This window comes from Orbicella faveolata, unplaced genomic scaffold (genome assembly GCF_042242905.1).
Source record: "Orbicella faveolata isolate gen_17 unplaced genomic scaffold, um_ofav_v1 contig_3, whole genome shotgun sequence".
NCBI classification, from domain to species: Eukaryota; Metazoa; Cnidaria; class Anthozoa; order Scleractinia; family Merulinidae; genus Orbicella; species Orbicella faveolata.
In genome coordinates, this window is record NW_028301558.1 from 18,960,001 (window position 1) to 18,969,343 (window position 9,343).

General features: G+C 38.7%; 1 long non-coding RNA gene across 1 annotated transcript; it reads right to left on the reverse strand.

Moving 5' to 3' along the window:
* Positions 1-764: 764 nt before the first annotated feature.
* LOC149106752 (uncharacterized) lies at positions 765-3,218 on the reverse strand. Its single transcript, XR_016209862.1, has 3 exons — positions 3,118-3,218; positions 2,496-2,582; positions 765-1,059 (listed from the first exon to the last, which is right to left on the reverse strand). It is a non-coding gene; the product is annotated as an uncharacterized LOC149106752 (long non-coding RNA).
* Positions 3,219-9,343: the final 6,125 nt, after the last annotated feature.

The window sequence follows — 9,343 nt, forward strand, 5'->3', positions numbered from 1 at the left end:
TACGTCAACATAGTTTTGCTGGCTGTTTAAAACAAACATAAGTATAGTTGTTTCGGTCGTTGCGGGGTAGAAGAGCCGGCGCCAAGGTGAACCAAGGGATGTAAGCCACTACAATACCGCGCTTTCTCGTGGTATCGCTGAACTTGGGGATCAAGGAAGGCCAAGCTGGGCGAACGCTGGATGGTAACCTACCTTATTACATGAAATTTTCGCGACACGTGTATTTCGCGATGTTGTGGTACGCACATTTCGCAACACTTAAATTCCGCGGTTTTCCGACAATTTTGTATTTTGAATCATTTCAACTTCGCGTTTTTGAGTAACACACAGTCTATTTCCTTGGCAATGTTACTTTAACATGTCCTTGAATTTAACAAAGGTACAATGACGTCAAAATTTACAAAAACGCAACGGCGGGACTATATCTCAACAGTAACATAATATGAGTCACTTAATTTTCACGTCATATGTTATGCTCGCTTCACTAGATTATTCGCGTCAGTTTAATTTCGGGATTTTCTTTAAATCGCGAAATTCGCAAAATTAACGTGTCGCGAAAATTTCATGTAATAAGGTAATATGCCATGAGGAAGAGCACAACTTGTTCACTGGTGATTGGGCGTTTGTGGGATACAAGATAGTCTCTTGTGTGATACCAATATTGTAGCATGTAGCATCAGGTGATAAAAAGTTGTATGGTATTGATTTAGAGAGTAAAGCTGCCCGGGAAACAATCATGTACATCAATATGGAGTGCGCACGGAAGCGTTGAATTGTTGTTGTTGTTTTTTTTAATAGAAACTAAAGTTTTTCTTATGTCCATTTCGCCACCCAAAGAAAGTGAGTAAGAATTACATTATTACTATTTGTATGAGTTATTTTAGTTTATTCAATGAAAAAAAAAATGCAAATCAGTTCCCTTCGGAATTGTTGCTATCATGGTCTTCGAGCTCAGTCTCCAGAGTGTCAGCAAAGTTACCATCAAACTGCAGGTCCCTTGGGCTTCGAACATGAACTTTGAGTAAACTCCGACGACGACGCTTATACGCATTAGCGTCACTGTAACAACAAAAAAAAAAATGCAAACATAAAAACTGGTGTGTACTTCATGTAAGATTACGTATAATGTCCTGACTTTATTACTCTTGCTTTTTAACCTTAACCTTGTTTCTTCTGTTTCTGTAACCTTGTTGCTTCTGTAACCTTACTGCTTCTGTAGCCTTGTTGCTTAGTCAATAAGGTTACAGGGGCAACAGGGTTACAGGAGCAACAGGGTTACAGAAGTACCAAGGCTGCAGGGGTCACGAGAAACTTCAATTAAAATTCGGGACATTATAAGTGATCTTACATCAAGTACTAACCTAAAAACTGATGGTCAGCTGAATCTTATTACTGGTTTTCAATGTCACGCAATTCAAAATAGCTCAAAATAAAAATCAAAACCGGTCAATAGATAAAGTCCAGAATCTGGGAAATGAAAGAAAGTAAATATGCAAAGACTCTCGCCAAAATTCTGGTCACAGCAATTTTTCTTATGCGAGATATGCGGAGAAATTTTTTATCCAAATTTATAGAGATTTGTATGGAGACGCCATGCTGGTGCCTATCCGTATGGGCACCAACATGGCCGCCGAAAACCAACAGAAACATCTGTCACTGAGTTTTGCTACAAAAACGTGAATTTATCCCTCGAGAAATTCTAAAACATTAAAATAATGTTTTTTCTGAGACATAAACTGTTCAGATAGCCAAGTTCCCCGAAATAAGACACGTTTTTAACCATCATGACAGCTCTCTATACCGTCACGTAAATGACGCGTCACGCAAAAGCTTAGAAATTCAAGCGTAGTGTATCACAAAACCAAAAACCCATTCGGAGCGAAAATTTGTATGAATATTAGTTTTCAGCTGCTCTTATACATCATTGAAGTAAAACTCACGAAGATCAATAGTTTTGTGGTTCGAATTTTAGTGACGTCATGTGAAAACCAGCTATTGCAAAGTTAACTTTAATAGCAGATTTGCACGTTGTCGTCATTTGACTATAACTACCAGAATTCCTTTCGTTTTCTCTTTATTATTTAAATTTTGAAGCCCCTGTGGGGTTTAAATAACAATTACCCTAACTGGCATAAGAAACAGAAAAAGTGAAGGATTCTGGTAGATGTAGTCATATGACGCCATCATGCAAATCACTTATTGCGTCACTAGCTGCGTTTGCCAGCAAATAGAAACCAATAATATAACAGCGCCCCTAATGGCTACCAATGCGTATTCAGACATAAAATGTTCAGTTCTATTCGAATTCTTTCTCTATACCGCAGATCTCTGACCGTTTCAACAGGAGCCCAACTTACATTAGTTGAAGGAACCCCCCTTACCTAATTAAAGTTTACCCACAAAGCTAAGAAACCACCTTTTCCTATTTTGTCTTTCTTGGATATATCGTTGATTCCGTCGCAAACTGAATTAACCTACGTGTCTATGATACAGACCTTTCATGCGGTGTAAAAAGAATGCTACACATCACAAGTAAAATGACAAGAGCACTCTTCATCTAGAATTACGGATTACAAGTATTCCTGCAACACGAGCAATATCGCATTAAAACGCAATACCATGATCTAGAATTCTAGCCTTTGAAGGATTAAGCTTATGTATTTGACTGGAACGATGTGTTTCAGTGAAGACACAGTTGTTTGCTAGCCCAACTATTGTTCGTTCAGCCACTCCAGTTGACATTTTAATTCCGCTCTGAGAGTAATGCAAACGCTCTCTTAACAGCTTTATTAAGGTTGCCGTGTTGTGTCATCAAGTATAGTGCAAGTTTTCTCGCAATTGTTAAGTCACTCAGTATGTTGCGACTTTGACAGTGTATGAAATACTGAACTAAAAGCGCCTTGCTAAATAAGTATGTGTGCGTTTGAATTCTTACGGGACTCAAAAGGCTGAAGTTCCACACCCGCGTAGTCCTGATACATGATTCGCTTGGTCATGATACATCCAACCGCGAATTTAGAAGGCGAGTCTTTGGCAGTTTGGAATCGAGTTAACCATTTTCTTGAAACTATTTTCATGTCAGAACTTAATGATGTACGTAGCCAGTTCATTACTTACCAAGTATATATCTATTGACCTTCGCAGCCTTTGCTTTTATAGGAGGGTCGCAGGTCGTGCAGTTATCAAAATATAACTGCCCTATAGAGCTTTGGACTACTGCGCAATGTAGTAATAACTCATTGTTTTTATTCAGAACTTTTGTTCTTGACAAAGCATTTAACCAGGAGACTGTTTGCGGTGAGCTTTTGCATGTCACGAAAGGTCACAAAGTGTTATGAATTCAGCCTCCGGGAAAAAAACACAGCTTTATTCGACTCGTGGGGATGGTGTCGATACTGTTTTTTGTATGGCGTAGTGTACCTATTTGAACTCACCGAAGAAGAGCCAAGCACAAAAGATCTGCTTGGAAACCTCGCTATTTGGCCCTTCTAAGGGTTTTTTCCCGGGGGGGGGGGGAATACTCCCAGAAAAATTAGGTGGGGGTGTGCGGCCCGCTTACCAAAACCCTTACCCTATTTATGACCAAAATCTGCGATATTCCCTACCCTATTTATGACCTGACCAAAAATTCGAAACCCTATTTATGACCTGACTATTAAATCAAACCCCTATTTCTGACCTGCGTTATAATAAGTTCCCTAGTTCAGACCAATGTTAAATTACCGCAAACATAATTTGTGAAGGGCTTTTGTTGATCTTCTTTTCGATAATGATGAAAAAGTGGCTTCTTCTTAAAAACATACCCATATCAAGGCTAGAGTGCAAAAACTATACCTTATTTATGACCAAAATGGCCAAAATCAGCTAAAATTGATACCCTATTTATGACCAAAACGGCTGAAAAACCACACCCTTTGGGGCCGCATATACCTATATAGCCCATATAATGGAGTACCCCCCCCCCCAAGGGGTTTTCAGCCTTGATATCATTTCTGTCATACGCAACACACAATAGATGTGCGAAAATGGTTACTTGTTTTTAAGCACACGCAAGATGCCAATAGGCAACGTCTGGTCTCAAAGCATATTATTATATTGTGTGGGAGGTGAATTTGAACACTCACTACCAAATCTTTCAAAGCTCGCTACACACCTTTAGACTGGCAAAAACCAAACATGATAGTCATTATAAACAACGTGGTATGTTTTAACATCCTTCTCTTGCCATAGTGCGCGAACGTGCCAAACGACGATAAACTTAAAACTTCCCTTAACGACGCTAACCTCAATTTTTCCGCTTTGTAAATTAAGAAGCTGTCACGGATGGTCGACCGCGAAGGCTCCAGCCTGAATATTTTAAACTGGTGGTTCGTTATTTGATATAACCAAGAGATTGTGATCCTATTCTCTTGATATAGAGTAAAATCTTTATTAAGCGGACCCCATATTAAGCCGACACTCTCTATTAAGCGGACAGCAGTGCAAGTCCCATATTTCTTTTCCCACAGTTTACAGTAAAAAGTATCTGTATTCAACGGACACCTCTATTAAGCGGACGCGGACACCTTAAACTTGACTTTATGATCATTTCTATTGTTAGAAACCTGTATCAAACGGACACTACAAAAAGAATGCATGATTTTTTTTGTCCACGTATTAGTAGATCGGTCATTTAAGTTTGCCAACAAACTGAGATGTCACATAAATGCAATCTTTTGTTATTCGGTTTTGTTTTTACAGAACTTTTGTGCTTGTTTGATTTAGTAAATCTTCACATGATTCGATCAATATAGATACTGTTACTGTATACTTAAGGTGATTCCTTAGTATTGCATTGCGCATCCCTACTGCGCACGATTTTCGCGTCATTAACGCGCGCACATGAGCGCTTGCGCGTACAAAACGTAAGAGATTTCCCTCAAACTAAGCTCGATAGCGAAATAAATGCTCCTTTTCTCTTAAAGGAGCAGGATGACCCCCGATTTTTTTTTTCCGATATTTGCTAAGACCAGTCTAATAAAGAACATATTTGAAGAAGAAAAAAAGTTTGATAGTAAAACATGAATTATTTTTTGGAAAATAGTTCCGTGCTTGGTGTATTTTGGCCAAGGCGAGGACTTCAAGCTAACCTCGGAACTGTCCGAAAAAGTGCAATATTCCCACAACCAGGCAATCTAAAACGGCTTAAATGAAGCAATACTGCTTATGTGAATAATAAAAGAAGCTTTACTTTCAAAATAAAATTCTGTGTCTTTCAAATAACCAAGATTTAATTCTGTATGAAGGTGATTCGAATTTTAAACGCACAACCGTTAAAAAATACCCCATTTTAAGAGCCTGCTCACGCGTAAACAAGCACGGTGACCCCATTTTTTTTTTATTGTATTTTTTTAATGTTCATATCATGAATGTTAATTATGCCAAGTTTCAAAAAAGGTTTGATAGTAGAACAATTCCTAGGGAATTACCTTAAATCACTTCACCTCATATATTTGTCATTGTTTATGGAAATACGGTATTTCAGAGCTCTTGACCGTTCACGAAAATGCTAGTTGACGCTTTCAAGGTCTTTTGCTTTTGATACTGACGAATATTAATATGACACTTTAAGACGAATTCTGAGGGAACCTGTTTTCAATGGACACCCCGTATTAAGCACGGGTTCCGAGAGTGTCCGCCTAATACAGATTTGACTGTAACATAAGGAACGTTTTGATTCAAGTGCCCCGCGAACGGTGAACCGCCAGGGGTCACCAGACGTCAAGTTTGTGGTCTTCGAATTGCGTTTTGAACCGTTCAAGAGGTAGATTTTAACTGATCTAACTCAAGCAAGAGATTACAATCTCTTGACTCAGGAGCCCATCACTAGAAGCGTGCAATTTCCATACTAAGGCAATTTTACAGGGTGGCCTATTTTTAGGCTTCTTTTCCCGCGAAATAGGTCAGTTCCGGTCTATGTGTATGTCTACATGCATAAACTGGGCCTGGCTATGATTTTAAGGCAAATAAGGGGGAAGGGGAGGGGAAGGGAGGCGGGTGGTGCGGGGATGTAGCAATGGGAACGGCCGATTTTAGGAGGGAATATTGTGTTTGGAAAACCAATGATTGGGTTTGGGTTTGAAAGGGACGTCTCGTCCAAAACAATAGTTTTGAGTGAATGTAAAAATAAATAGCCCATGGTAAAACGTTGTAAATATACAGCAATGTGAAGGGCGTATAAAGAAGAACCCTGAAATGATGTTGCAGTCTGTGCAATTGACGCCGCTCTACCAAGCAACCATAAAATCGTTTTCCTAATTAATATTTAGCCTTAATTTGCTGTGGAGGGATCTCAGACCTTGGGGATATAACGTACTAATGTGTCAGAAATCGTCTGGGACCATTATGGCTGCGAAGTAACAAACAAATCATTTTTTTCAACAATGTTTTGGGCAAATTTATATCTGTTCCGATATGTTTCTTTTTCCCAGCCGAAGTGTGTTAACTTCTACTTCCCAGAAAATTTCCTTGTAGAACTTTGCCAGCCAGCAGACAAATCACCCGAATCCCCACACACTGAGCACACGACACAAGGGATTGTGGTTGCAGGACCTACACCTTCGGTGGGGTTGAGGGGGTAATTTGCGGATGGGTCGTGCTCAGCCAAAAAGTAAGTTTCAAACCATGGGAAATTTCCTAATTCCGACTTAGGAGTTGACAATAGGGAGCTTAAGCAAACCGCGACTTCAACGGCAACGAAAACCACTTTGTGACGTAGGCCTCCTCATTAAAGATTATTTAATGATAATAATAATATAAAACGCCACCCGTTCTCTGCAAAACAACACCGTGAAATGACGAATTTCTGCATATTTTGGAGAACGCGAACGACGGTGGCTAATTTTCCGCATTTTGGTTTGGAATTGAACGCTGGCATTCCAGTCAACATTACATATATATTTAATTGGTTTGAGAAAGTTCCGAATCCGACAGGCGCACGTACTGAACAGATCTAGACAATTACGAAATTCGAAGGTAAAATATAAATTCATTTTTTACTGAGCGTCGTCCTCGGGATTGCCGTGGTCATCGCTTAAGCTCCCTTAAATTGCTGCTCGATCGCAAATGAAATTATTTTTTACCTTCATTCTCGATTTAATTTGATTACATTCGTTGAGTGTGAGCGGCGAACAGTTATTCTTCTGAATTCAGCAAAGACAAAACAATTTGGAGTTGAATCGACAGACAGTTTTTCAATTTCTGAATCACTCACAAGTCACCTGACTCATCTGTCAAGGGCAAAAAAAAAGACCTCTAGCTATAAACTATTTATTCATGTTTTTCTGTAAATACAGGAAGCGGTGTCAGGCTGTGTCACGCAACATAACAGACTAACTCTGATTATTCAACCGATGAACTTGGCTTTATCAGTCAACTTGAATTTATAAATATTTACAACGCAAAATCAAAACATTATTTCAAGACGTTCATCAACTATTAAGACAGTTACCGGTATATAAAAATGACGATTAAGGAACTGACCCCAACTCGTTGTTAACGAAAAGAAAACTAAAACTCTTATTTGTAAGATACACAACCATTACTCGCGGATTAATTGACGATTTTTACTCCGTAGTCATAATTATGATTAAATAAATTAAAATCAACTAAATGCGACCTGACTCAAAACAATACGTTATGAATAACCCTAGCAAGTATTTTCTCGCTGGTTAAACAATAGCTGAATATATTCAAAGAAATCTACTTAATTCATATTTCCTTCGCACCCTTAATTTGTGTCTTTGTACTGAAGGCTCATATTATCTAAAACAGATGGATCAACAAACGCTGCGTTCGATTTTGATCAAAAATTTCTATGGCACTGTCACGTAATGATGACCGTACGAGAACTGGTGCTAGGCTCTGATTGGAGCATCTGGGGAATTTTTCTGTTTCAGCGGTCTATGTCAGCGACTGCTAATTTGATCATCACTCAGGAGGGAGAGGTCAACTTTGCTTCAGTGGCCATGCGATTGCGCGCCCGATGATCTTGGCCATTATGACGTCACTCGTGAGCCGGTCCGTGAAGTTTCAATGGCCGCTAAAAAGTGATACCAGAAAAGTTTTTCATCTGATGATTGCTCAAAGAATTTGAAAGAAAGCGATCAACAGCCCACAGGAATAAGATAACCTGTTAGTATTATGTCCAAAAATACTTTGAATTTCAAAAATTAGTCGTGAGAAGGCACAAAAAGACGCAACATTTCGAGATCGCTCAATTGAAAACGCGATTGAAAAATGAAGCTTTGCGCCTGTTTCTTGGGCGATATCTGGAGAACCCAACGATGAACAACACGAACACAAAAATATGATCTTGATATGGTTTAAAACGTTTGAATGGTGATGAAAACGAATCATTAAACTTATGCATAAAAATGATCAGTGGGTTTAAACCCATTATTTTGTAGACGATAGCATGGACGACCTACTGATCAATACTGGAAACCCTCGAAATATGAGAAAGTATTAGATGGAAAATGTTCCCTTACAAAGACATTTGAACTATAAAGTCATATGCTGGGTTAGAAAGTAAATAATGCACCAAAGAATTATTTTTCCGCGCTAAATTATCCGCAAAACTGTCAACGATAACATTTTCTTCTGCGAGGCCAACCAACTGACGCAAGCCGAGCAGACGTGTGGATATTTTTATAGATGGTAAGATATAAAATCACTGTACGGGAGACCTAAATGAAACAGATGATATTCAGAACAACATGGACGAGACCTCTTAGCAGAAAGGTGCTTAATTTCGTGTAAAAATGTTCGTGAAATATGAGATCGGAGCAGGATCTGTTTCCTCGGGCGTCCGCATGCAGTGCAGAGATATTTCTTGTCTCGCACCTCTGACAAGAAAGGTATCCTAAACTGGTGCTTTGGGCTCTAATTTTTTATATATATATCTCAGTAAGTTCACTTAAACTTGTATAGACTGTAGAGGAAAACTGTGTAGGATGTCATATGGAAAGAACTAAAAAATACAGAATCTGGTTCCAAGCAGCAAGAGAATTAAATAGGAAAGAAAATATGAACAGGGACACTTCCTATGCTAAGCCATTGGCAGTAAGGGTTAACTTATCCAGGAGAAACTTGTTAAACCAAAATGACTTATTGCCAAAACAAGGAGTTCAGTAAGGAAGGTTATGACAAAGCTGGAAAGATCAATATCAGGTGATCTCTTATTATAACCAAACCCCTTGTTTTCGAACAGTATCTGTCTTGAGAAACTGTAATAACTTTACTACCACTAAGTTTGAAATGATAATCAGTTATTTTCTTTATACTTAATGCTTTTAAATTTTCA